Raw genomic sequence first — 12,999 nt, 5'->3', positions numbered from 1 at the left:
AAAGTCAGATTCATGAAGCCAGGTTTCTGTAGTTGAAGGAAAACCGAGGGCTGGGCCCACAGATTCAGAGGGTACACGATGCCACAATTACGTTTACTGAAGAGTTATAGTGATCATGTAGTTGAGCATACGTAAACAGAATGATAACAGCGCATAACCATACAGTAAGAATAATACTGTCTAACACTAACCCCGTACTTGCGGACTTTTCCCCAATGTCCAGAAAGCAGCCTGGCTGCGCCTGAATGTTCCTGAGCAAGATATAACGTTGGGGTGCACCCTAAGTATTGCGCAATACTATTTGTAATCCAAAGGAAAGTGGAGTATGTCTCTTGTAACTTTCTGGTATATATAAAATGTCACTGACCACGTGTGGTGCGATGTGCTGCGGCAAAGCCGCACTTACGGTTCCCTGCCAGGCTCTTGGTGTTTTCTCCTGACCCACTCCGGAACCAGACCACACAGTCACTTGTTTCCTGGCCTCGTTGTGGATCTTCCTTAGGTGTCCTTGCCAGATTCCACTGTGAGCCGTAAATCCTCTTCCAGGCCCCACACAGATTCTCCAGACGTCCTCAGCATCCAAAAGCCAGACCCAGACTCCACTTCCTCCTCAGAGTTTGTGATGCAGTAAGTCATTTCTTAATTGCAGCCTCAAACCTGCATTTACAGTTCACTATGACCCTTCTGAGGGTCCTACTCGGCCCCTAAATTAGTATTCATGAAACTTTATAGGGTAAATAAGCATTTATCTTGTCTTAGCAAAAGTCACTACAAAATCGATTCTTGTACTTTGCTGCCATCTACTGACCAAAGAGCATATTACAGGCACAATATAGTTTAACATTAGATGTCAGTATTCATCCATGCGTCACACCCTTACATAGTTGCAAGTAGGTTAAAGGAGTTAGTGATTCAAAGGTCATGGACAGAAGTGAGTTTGTTACAGACAGAGCAGACATTCCAAAGGGCACAGGAAAAGGGGAGGCTGGTTCTAGAAAGAAGAGGAATAGTAACCAGATTGTGTGGATTGCGGCCGCAGTTCGAGGATAAGGTGTGTTGGTCAAATGAGAAAGATGGTGGCCCAGGATTTGGGAAATGTCTCCCAGATGTTAGGAGATGCAGAAGGGTGAGAGAGGTAATATGGGAGTGTGACTTATATGGAGGGACAGGTCCCAGTGTCCTGGAGGTTTTATTAGGATGTGAGTTCAGAATTAGCAGGAGTTGATGAGTACAGTAATAAGGTGAAGGTAGGAGTGAGGGTGATATATATGAGTTGTGGGGTGGAGAAGAGGGGTGTAGGAGAGAGAGTTTGAAGAGAGAGGATACAACTGTGAGAAGGAGGAGTAGGGAGTGCATGTTACAGAGTGGTGAGATGAAGAAGCAGACTGGGTAAGAGATGAAAGAGTGGAAGAGGAAACAGGTCACCTGTAGTCTGTTTAGTATTTGAAGTCGTCTGCTGTGGTTTTGCTGAAGTGCAGAGCCAAAGTGCAATGCTCAATACTTAATCCAAGATGATAGTTGCCAATGCTACCCATGGCTGTGCTGCCTCTGGCTGTGCCTCCCCTAAGGAAGGTCTAAATTTTTACTGAGTTGGGTGGGGGTATTGCCAATTAATCAATGAGGAATGCATAGGAGAGACACATGGCTAGCAGGGCAAATTTCTCACACCAAAGGAGGACAAAAAGACTGCAGGAGGGCAGAGTTGTAAAGATTAGGATCAACTCATAAATTTGGGTAAGACAATAAGAGCAAAATAAACACCACAGTAATATGGACAGAGTTAGAGCTCGTTCACACTTGACTTATCTCTAACTCTTGCCAAACGCTCCTATAGTGTTTGACAGGCATTTGGGAAGCGTTTTTGAGGCATTTACCAAGCATTAAAACCGCACCACAAACACCTATAATGAAGTTTAATGGTATTAATGCTCCACAAACGCCCAGGCGTTTGAGGAGCGTCACCATAGACTTGAATGGGAGTACCATATAGCAGTGCAGGGTGAATTCGCATTCATACATGGCATGGGCGATAGTACAGATGGATATTGCTTGCAGACATTTACCATATTGCAGTGCAGGGTGAATTCGCATTCATACATGGCATGGGCGATGATACTTCTATTTTGCTCCTGACTAAAAATAAGCAGTGGCTGTAGGGCCAGTTATTGGGGAGGGTGGGGAAATAACAGGGATTGTCAGTGTTTCAGTGTTAAAACCCTGCAAAAGGATTGTGGTGCAGAATTCCAATGGGTTACATTTAAGAAGACTTAATTGGGAGAATCCTGTCATTTCCAGTTGCTTTATGATGTTGAGTGAGTGTGCCCTGATCTCCCAACCTACAGTCAGTTGGGCAGGTTAGAAGTCCCAGTTGTTAAGTCTTTACCTGCTCAAATATTACTTTATCCTGTGAATTGTTGAACACATTTAAGTGCTTTCCAATTCGTCCATCACTACTCCCTAGACCAGTGGTCTCCAAACTGCTGCTCGAGGGCCATATCCAGTCCTTTACTTGCCTTTATCTAGCCCTTTGGACTTCCAAATTATTATGCAAATGATATTTTTCTCATTTACCTAAATAATTGATGTAAATAACAGTCGGCATAATTCTCATGTTATCAACTATTAAGAGTACAATTCAAATTTGATTGAACAAACCTCCTAATGATAACAGGATTTTTTTGAAACCTAAAACACTTACAATGCGCTGTTCCAAATTATTCCGCACAGTAAGTTTCAAAACACTTTATAGGTTGTAAAGAACTGAAAATTGTAGTTTCTTGTGTTTGCAGCATATTTACTGAAATCAAAAGCTATTTCAATCAAACTTTTAACAACATTTTAACAGGTCACGTTACATTTTAACATGGGACCCTTTATTTGATAGCAGCTTTACAAGTCTTGCATCCATTGAACTTGTGAGTTTTTGGACAGTTTCTGCTTGAATTTGTTTGCAAGATGTCAGAATAGCCTCCCAGAGCTACTGTTTGGATGTAAACTGCCTCCCACCCTCATAGATCTTTTGCTTGAGGATGCTCCAAAGGTTCTCTTTTACAAAAAGCTTTATTGAAAAATAAGCAAAGATGAACAGACAATCGTAACAAAAATTCAATGACCAACATTTACATAGTACAATAAATGAAGGGAAGCTGGTGCAAGGCATGCATCAATAAAGGCAAAATCGGAAAAGTTTACATAGGTGCCCGGAGGGAGGGGATGGGGAGGGAGGTTGGGAGAGAACGGGCAACAGACCTTTGTGGGCAATGATAATGTAAACTCCAAAGGGAAGTATTGCTATATCAACATTATAATAAACAGGAAAGGCCCGAGAAAAGGCCGCATCAAAAAACAGCACATATTCATGACCTAGAATTTAAAAAGAAATCTAGATTGCATAAATAGCCTTACGAATGCAGCGTAGAGAACAGGAGGTACAATCCGTAAATTATGTTTAAGAGCAGAGTAAACAGAAGAGTAGAAAAAGACAAATAGTAGAGAGACATGGACAACACACACAGACACACCACAAAAAAAAAAAAAAAAAAAAAAAAAAAAAAGGGGGGAGAGGGAGGGGCCCCGGGGGGATCACAGCAGAATCCATCCTCATATCGATAGAAGGGACTGGTCGAATCTCGAGGGCTGGGCTACGTCCAGCCAGGAACGCCATATCTGCAGAAATTTTGTATGGGTATCCAATAATATGGCCGTCAGTTTTTCATTGACCATTATGAAGTTCATCCGGTTTTTGACAGCCTCAAAGCTAAGAACAGGAGTCTTCCAAGCCCTCGCAATCGTCAACTTAGTTGCCATAAATAAATGTGATGCCAGTTGCCGTTCAGAGCGGAGAAGGCCCTCTGGTGGTTTAAATAGAAGCGCTTCATATGGATTACGCTTAATGTCTGTATGAAGAATAGTGCGGAGGAGGGCATACACCCTAATCCACAACCTGCTTACCTTAGGACAAGTCCACCAGATATGTGCCATGGTACCTAATTGCTGACATCCCCGAAAACAAACCGGGGAATAGGTAGGAATAAAACTAGCTAGACGGGCAGGCGTATAATACCATCGGTATAGAATTTTGTAGGCATTCTCAAGAATAATAACATTCCTGGAACACTTAGATAATGTTTGGGTCATGAGCTGCCAGTCTTGTTGATCCAGGGTTCCCCCTAATTCCGACTGCCAACGCTGATGGTAGGAACGAACCGGAGGGGTTCTATATGACATAATGGAAGAATAAATCAGGGAGATCAGACCTGGAGCATGAGGTCTATGTCTACACTGGCTTTCAAAAGGGGATAAACGGTAAGGTCCTGGATGCGTACGTATTAGAGTATGAATAAAGTGACGAAGTTGAAGATAACCAAAATGTTCTCGGAGGGGAATGTTATAAGAAGAACGCAAAGTGTCAAAGGTAATTATTCTGGTGGGGGATAGGAGTGAATGAATATCATAAAAACCATGTGTCTGCCACCAGACAAACTGTCTAGGGTTATCCTTACCCGGAGGGAATAATGGGTTATGCAATAGACGTAGCAGAGGCAGATGAGGAGAGATAAGGCCAGCGGAGTATTTTATAGAATCCCAAAGACGAAGCGAAAGTGTCAGCGTTGGGCTAAGATTAGATGGACGCTGAGCATTAGGGAGCCAGGGCAAGGAGGGGAGCGGTATCGGGTGAGAGTCCATCATATCTACTACAGCCCACAGGGGGAAATGGTGAGAAGCATGAATATGAGCTAAAGGGGCAATGTTAGCCGACAAATAATAGGACTGGAGATTTGGAACAGATAACCCGCCCGCATTCCGCCGCGCAAATAAAATGTGCTTGCTAATTCTAGGTCGAGAGGAGCCCCAAATAAAGGACAAAAGTTTTCGCTGATGTATACGCAATATATGCGAAGGTACTGAAACTGGCAGAACACGAAATAGGTGTAATAGTTTAGGAAGGTAGGTCATACGGATTGCATTAATTCTGCCAAACCATGATAACGGGAAATGGGACCAAGAGGACAAAAGCTCAGTCAACTCATGAAAAACAGTGGGAAAGTTAGCCTGATACAGTCCATCATATGTCGGGGTAAGCTTAATTCCTAGATATGGTAAGGCCGAAAGCCATTGGAAGGGGAACGTTTGCTTCAAAGTAGTCAGAAGTGATGGTGGGAGGGTAACTGACATAGCTCTTGATTTAGCTGGATTGACGTGTAAACCTGAGAGGGTGGCAAAAGAATCAAGAACTGCTAGTAAATTAGGCAAAGTAATCCCCGGATTCGAGATTGACAATAATATGTCATCCGCAAACAACGATAATTTATGTTGGGAGCCCGCCACATCGATTCCCTTAATATCAGGATGTACACGGATTGCTTCTGCCAACGGTTCCAGGGCTAAGATAAAAAGTAAAGGGGAAAGCGGGCAGCCCTGCCTAGTACCTCTAGCAACCGAGAACGTAGAAGACTCAAATCCGTAGTATCTAAGCTTCGCTTGAGGGGATGTATATAGTGAAGAGATCCATCGCAAGAAGGAAGGACCGAAGCCAAAACGATGGAGGACCGACAGGAGATACGGCCAGGATAAAGTGTCAAAAGCCTTGTTGATGTCCAAGGATAAGAGCATCATATCGATTTTACGAGTATGGGCCAAATGTTGCAATTGTAAAATACGTCTAATGGCATCTCCGGCCTGCCTATGGGGAACAAATCCCACCTGATCCTTTTTAATCAGACGAGAAAGGAAGGAATTCAATCGAGTAGCCAAAATCTTAGTAAGAATCTTCATATCGATATTGGTAAGAGAGATAGGCCTATAATTAGCCCAGGAAGAATGATCTCGGTCCGGTTTAGGGATCATAACTACATTAGCAGTTAAAGAGTCCGGGGAAAAATTTGAACCTCCCTTCACCGCATTAAACATAGCGGCAAGGTGGGGAGCGAGCACATCAGCCAATTTCTTATAATATAGTGCCGTGTATCCATCAGGACCTGGGCGTTTGCCTGTTTTCAGTTCCGCTATACATTGCAAAACTTCAGATACTTGGATATTGCGATCCATCAGATCCTTATGGGCCGGTGTTAAAGTAGGTAATGACAAACTAGATAAGAAGTCAGAAATAGACTGAGGGTCAGCCCGGGTGGGATCAGAGTAAAGTTTAGCTAGTCTGTGCCGGAACTCCTCTAAAACCGTTACTGGGTTGCTCGTAAGGGTATTGTGACGAGTACGTAAAGATATCGGTTTAGGGTGTTGCGCAAAAGAACGCAATCTACGGGCCAACATAGAGTCTGGTTTGTTAGCTTTGCAATACCACTTCTGGCGAGTCCAACGTAAGGAGCGCTCAGCCTCATCTGTTAAACACAGATCCAACTCCAAAGGTTCTCAATAGGATTGAGGTCAGGGGAGGATGGAGGCCACACCATGACTTTCTCTCCTTTTATCCCCATAGCAGCCATTGATGCAGAGGTATTCTTTGCAGCATGAGATGGTGCATTGTCATGCATGAAGATGATTTTATTACGGAAAGCATAGTTCTTCCTTCTGTACCAGGGAAGAAAGTGGTCAGTCATAAACTCCACATACTTTGCAGAGGTCATTTTTACACCTTCGGGGACCCTAAAGGCGCCGACTAGCTCTGTTCCCATGATTCCGGCCCAAAACATGACTCCACCACCGCCTTGCTGACGTCGCAGCCTTGTTGGAACAGGGTGGCCGTCCACCAACCATCCACTACTCCATCCATTTGGACCATCCAGGGTTGCACGACACTCATCAGTGAACAGGACTGTTTGAAAATTAGTCTTCATGCATTTTTCTGCCCAATGCAGCTGTTTCTGCTTGTGAGCATTGGTTAGTGGTGGCCGAATAGAAGGTTTATGCACAGTTGCAAGACTCTGGAGGACTCTACACCTTGTTGTCCGTGGGACTCCAGAGGCACAAGCAGCTTCAAATATCTGTTTGCTGCTATGTAATGGTATTTTAGCAGCTGCTCTCTTGATCCGATGCATGGATCTGGCAGAAATCTTCCTCAATGTGCCTTTATCTGCACGAACCCGTCTGTGCTCTGAATCAGCCACAAATCTCTTAATAGTGCGATGATCACGCTTAAGTTTTCGTGAAATATCGAATGTTTTGATACCTTGTCCAAGGCATTGAACTATTTCACTCTTTTTGGCAGCAGAGAGATCCTTTTTCTTCCCCATATTGCTTGAAAACGGTGCTCTGCTTAATAATGTGGAACGCCCTCCTTCAGTAGTGTTTCCTTAAATTGGGCTCACCTGCTAATCTAATTATCACAGGTGTCCGAGATTGTGTTCAGTGATCAAAAGAGCCCTGACACACAATGCCATCCATGAGTTAAACTGAAAAACAAAATATTTAATCTTTGTGACACTTAAATAGAATTTGCATAATAATTTGGAACAGGGTGTATTCCTCCCTCTGACCAACAATGAGGTATTATTCCTCCCATCAGTGATGGACTATTCCTTTCACTGACACCAGCTATGTTTTTTGTGTTAAGTGTTAAGCTAAGTGTTTTTTTTTTTTGTTTTTTTTTTTTAGATTCCTGGAAGTTTGCAGGAATGGTCAGTGATAAGCTGGTGGTTACTCGGCAGGGAAGAGACCCAGACAGACACAGGTGGATATACCGTATTTTTTGCTCCATAAGATGCACCTAGGTTTTAGAGGAGGAAAACAAGAAAAAAAATATTTTGACCCAATGGACTGCAGACATAATACAGGAGATGACCAGAGACTGCGGACATACTACAGGAGATGACCAGAGACTGCGGACATAGTACAGGAGATGACCAGAGACTGCGGACAAACTACAGGAGATGACCAGAGACTGCAGACACAGTACAGGAGATGACCAGAGACTGCGAACACAGTAGAGGGGATGAGCAGAGACTGCGGTCACAGTACAGGGGATGAGCAGAGACTGCGGTCACAGTACAGGGGATGAGCAGAGACTGCGGTCACAGTACAGGGGATGAGCAGAGACTGCGGTCACAGTACAGGGGATGAGCAGAGACTGCGGTCACAGTACAGGGGATGAGCAGAGACTGCGGTCACAGTACAGGGGATGAGCAGAGACTGCGGTCACAGTACAGGGGATGAGCAAAGACTGCTGACACAGTACAGGGGATGAGCAGAGACTGGTGACACAGTACAGGGGATGAGCAGAGACTGCGGACCTTTGGGGAGGGAGGGGTAGCAGGTACCCACTCCCACTTGCACTGAGTTGTCCTCCCTCCCCGTCTTCTGGGACACTGACAGGTCCCAGAAGACTGCTGGACCACTCACAGAGAGCAACACTTCTCATGCATGCGCAGTGGGCACCCGGCTGTCACAGCCTGGTGCCCACACTAAAGATGCCGGTGCTGGGAGAGAAGACTGTAGAGCTCTGGACCGAGGAACAGGTAAGGGCTCTGCTGCAGAGAAGAGCCGAGTGGCCGGCCAGGTATTCTGACACGGCGGCAGCAGGAATACCAGACCGGCTGCTCCATATTCGCTCCATAAGATGCACAGACATTTTTCTCCATTTTTTTTTTTTGGGGGGGTAATGCATCTTATGGAGCAAAAAATACGGTATATCAAATGTCTTTTTCCAGCCAATTGCTTTTCCGGGGGGTTTCACATTGTTTCTAATATATGGGTAAATTTAAGAGCTGTTTTGAAAGATGGATGGGTCCCTATTCAACTGTGCATTTCCTAGCCCCGTGGAAGACCACGCTTTTAGGATGGTCTAATATTTAATAAAATACAGCCTGTGAATTGCCCAGGGAGCAGCATTAACATTGTGGCTTGTAGTACATCCATAATTTTATACTAATAAGCTGTGTATTGGGTCTGTGCACAGGATGGGTCTCTCCATGGTGTTTGGGTGACAGGTTCTCTTTGATAAAATTCAACCTTCATTCTTCCTTGCAAAGTAAACGCATGAAGGTTAAATTAATCTGCACATTCAGGATAAAGCGACAGGTTCACCATAATGCCAACCTCCACAAATGCAAATACTTTCCTGGTTTTTGCTCCTCAGCCAATCTGTTCAGTTGGAAATGAAAGTAAAGCCCCGAAGGAGTGGTGTTTGTGAAGTCATGTTGGTGCTTGTTGAAGGGGGGGAATTGTTGGGAAAGGGTGAGGGATTACAGGAAACATTGATTTTCTCTTTTTTTAATCAACATACAGGATAAATTTAAAGTGATGTAAGGTTGTACTTTTTTTTAAGGCAAACCGCTCCAATCCTCTTCTTTTTTGTGTCATGTCCTCCTGCAGTCAATTCAATTTGTTCATTCTTCTTCTCTTTTCCAACAGATGGAGCGCAAGACTCCATGTCACTACCTGGGAACCATGAATGCTGTGCCCAGTGGGATGAAGCTCCATGACCTCAGAATCCCCATCCTCCTTCCCTCCTGATCACTGCAGTAAAAGTCGCCAACAGACTCATTCTATCCATCCATCCATCCATCCTGCATTGCTGCTCTGTGCACCTTCATGTACGTAGTCATGATTTCTGTGTGCAGTGTTTAATTTTATTAAATTTAGACCTTTCCCACTGGCTGCTGTAGTTTTTCTTCTAGTTTGTGGTGAACAAACAAAATGCTATTCGTGTTAGCTACAATAGACTTGCTCAGTATCTAAACCAGCGGTCACTAAATGGCGGACCACAGTCCGAGAACGGCCCCAAAATGCTCCCTTCTGGACCGCCAGCCTGCAATGACAGATCTGCCGCTGAGCAGGGCGGTCCTCACAGCAACATGACATCACGTGTGTGCGCCCCGCCCCTTGCAGCTCACTGTCTCTCCGGCTCCCTCTCCCTGCCTGTACACAAGCATTCTTCAGCAAGGATCCTGACACAGCTCCTGTCTGCCCTTAAGGTAGGGTGTAGTCTTACAGGGGCACTCTGATGGGCACATTTAATGTTAGAGTCATGCTGATGGGCACATTTAATGTTAAGGTGCACTGTGATGGACACAACATAGAATGTGCCCATCAGAGTGCCCCTTACTATAAATGTGCCCATCAGAGTGTCCCTTAATATAAATGTACCCATCAGAGTGCCCCTTACTATAAATGTGCCCATCAGAGTGCCCCTTACTATAAATGTGCCCATCAGAGTGCCCCTTACTATAAATGTGCCCATCAGAGTGCCCTTATTTTATGTTAAGGGTGCACTCTGATGGCCCCATGTTATGTTAAGGGGGCACTCTGATGGCCCCATGTTATGTTAAGGGGGCACTCTGACGGCCCCATGTTATGTTAAGGGGGCACTCTGACGGGCACATACTGTGGAAAGGGGCACTCTGATGGGGAATATGATTTAAAGGGGTACTCTGAGTGAAAGGGGGCACTCTGATGGGAATACCTGATGTAAGGTGGCACTGTGATGGGGACACCTGTTGTAAAGGGGGCACTCTGATGGGCACACCTGATGTGATGGGAATACATGATGTAAAGTTGCACTCTGATGGCGACACTTAGTGTAAGGGGGTGCACTGATGGGCACACTCTATTTGGACCTCGGCCAGAAGAAAATTTTAGTAACCGGACTTCTTGAATTTTAATTCAATACCCCTGATCTAAAAAACTGTTATTGATCATCCTAAATTGGTGTAGTGATTCCTCCTGGCTAGAAAAGGAAAAACCTCCAGCACAGAGGTGGGCTGATATTACCCCAGGGTGGATCCATGGCCGCAGTGGAGAGTTACAGTGATGAAGGGCACCTAGCACTTTAGTATTTTATAGTATTCTGCTCTGGCTCATAAGAGAGAGAGGATTAGGGATTGAGATACCTCCAGCAACATGGGTTCAAAACGTCATCACACTCTCTGAGGGCAGACTCCAATCTTCCTCCAACAGGACTTCTTTTCCTGGCTCTCCAGCTTGGGTACTGTATGCTCCTTGACCTGGCAAGGCAGCTTGAGGATTTTCCTTGTGGTTTACCAAGACTGACATAAATATCTATAATCTAGTATTGCTGCAGCTCCCTTGTTTATTGCCCTAAGCGTCAGTGATTCCTAGTAGCAGCAGCCAGGAACACCAACACTGAGTTTAGGGGAGAGCCAAGTAAAAGACTATTGATCAACCTGGCAGAACTAAATTTACTAGTCACCTCTGTTTATGGCAGGGTGGCTACACTGGGCAAGTTGAAATGAGCAGATCGGTTATCAGGAAAAAACACATAAATACATTTTTAAAAAAAAGGTGAAATTATTCTTTAACTCTGTTTTGCAGATAAAAAAATGTGCATTTATTATTTATTTTTTTACTTGGAGCCTAGAAAGCATTGCACCCACAATTAGCAGATACAGGTGCCATGCAGGACTCCTGTAGACCTGTCAGTGTATCTGTGTGCTCCTACCTCATACAGGCAAGATGATACACACTGACAGACAGGAAGAGACAAAGAACTACCACAGTGCTCAACAGCTCCGTGGTAGTTCATTGAGAACTACAAGCCAACAGCCGCAAAGGCTATCCTGACTTGTAGTTTTCCATTCACTGAAATCTGTAAATGAATGATGCGACCGAGCAGGAGGAGCCCCACATGGTTACATTTAAAAAAAAAAAAAAAATAGTAACCGCTATCAGGGGAAAGATCTGCTCGCTGTGACTAGATGCAGCAGAGCGGGCCCCGGGAACATGTTGCATGTTCCCAAAGATTAACTTATCCTTTAACTTTGAGTTAAACCTGCATGCCAGAGATGGAGGCAGCTGATGTGATGTGCAACTCGCCATCCTTACTGGAGCTGTTGTATTCTCAGCCTTACTTTTGGCGTTTTTATGTGGCTGACCAGTAAAGGGGGGGGGGGGGGTAGGATGAAACCCAAGCTTTCCCATGCAATTATTTTGCAGGTAAAACAAATGTGCATTCATTCATTTATTTATTTGTTTTGGTGCATGTAAAACATTGCACCCCGTGATCAGCAGATCGCTGGTGCAATGACAGGCTCCTGCAGGTTGTCATTGTATCTGTCTGCTCGTTCCTCATATGGACAGGCAGTTACACGATGACAGGAAGACTCAATGAACTGCCTAGAGCACTCACTAGCACCCTGGTAGTTCAAGAACTGCAAGCCGTCAGACGCAAAGACTGTTGATACTTGTAGTTCATTAATTTACATTCTGACCACACGGCTGCATTCTTTTCAAATTGTGACAGCTAGCGCTGAGAGAAGATCCCTGGCCCGCTGTCACAGGTGGGGGGGGGGGGGGAATTTGTGACCCTAAAGTGTGTGGAACTTGTAACAAACCTTTAAGTTGCATGAAACCTTTCCTGCCAATATGTCTGGACCTGATTGGCATATTGCCTCTTTATTGTATGCTCTGTATAAGAAGTGCCAATATACTGGATGTGCTATACTCAGATTTGGGCAAGAAGAGGAGATTACTGTATAAATCTGCTTTATGGGTCAGTCCACCTAAAATGGATATTTTAATTATGGGTGGTGATTAGTAAATGGAGACCCCTCATATCTTAGGAATTCACAGTCTTCTCCATAAAATTCTTGGCTATGATAATGCACTAAAAGTGCCTCACAGTTTCTACCACTGTGCCGTGTGTTGCTGTTGGGCTTTGCTGACTGGACCCCCACCCATATCTTTGGGTTCCTTAAAGTGATATTAAAGGCAGATTAAGAAAAATAAATGTGTCATACTTACCTGCTCTGTGCATTGGTTTTGCACACAACATAAATATTAAATATTGGATGAAGCGCTCTGCTATAATAGTACTATACACAAAACCAAAATATTGTACAAATATATATAAAACAAAAAAAGAAAGTGACTAGTGCTTAATAAATATTATATGTGTAAACACAATAAAAATATATAATTCATATAAAACCAGTCTGCCCCCAAGTGGCTAAAAACTGGTTAAACATGTGCACACACGACTTAAATAAGGGTGACCAAGTGCTTACTTACATATATAATGTCTTAATAAATATAATAAAAAATCACAGTGAATAATCTCAAAAAGTGCCAAGTGTTAAAATGCAATCA

The 12,999-nt window shown here is 44.1% G+C and overlaps 1 long non-coding RNA gene across 4 annotated transcripts in view; it reads left to right on the top strand.

The window, feature by feature from the left end:
• Positions 1 to 9,550, top strand: part of LOC149444993 (uncharacterized) — a 33,030-nt gene extending 23,480 nt beyond the window's left edge. For 3 of the 4 annotated variants that reach the window (XR_016306483.1, XR_016306484.1, XR_016306482.1), the window contains one exon: positions 9,307 to 9,550. This is a non-coding gene — a long non-coding RNA (uncharacterized LOC149444993). Of the gene's footprint in view, positions 1 to 7,551; positions 7,628 to 9,306 lie in introns of all 4 variants that reach the window. The other variant, XR_016306485.1, reaches the window with a different exon arrangement.
• The last annotated feature ends 3,449 nt before the right edge of the window (positions 9,551 to 12,999 follow it).

Source organism: Staurois parvus, unplaced genomic scaffold (assembly GCF_062004578.1).
Source record: "Staurois parvus isolate SC_StPar_1 unplaced genomic scaffold, SC_StPar_1.0 ptg000753l, whole genome shotgun sequence".
Lineage (NCBI taxonomy): Eukaryota > Metazoa > Chordata > Amphibia > Anura > Ranidae > Staurois > Staurois parvus.
Note: the sequence above shows the minus strand (reverse complement) of the source record. Positions and strands in the feature narration are given on the sequence as shown.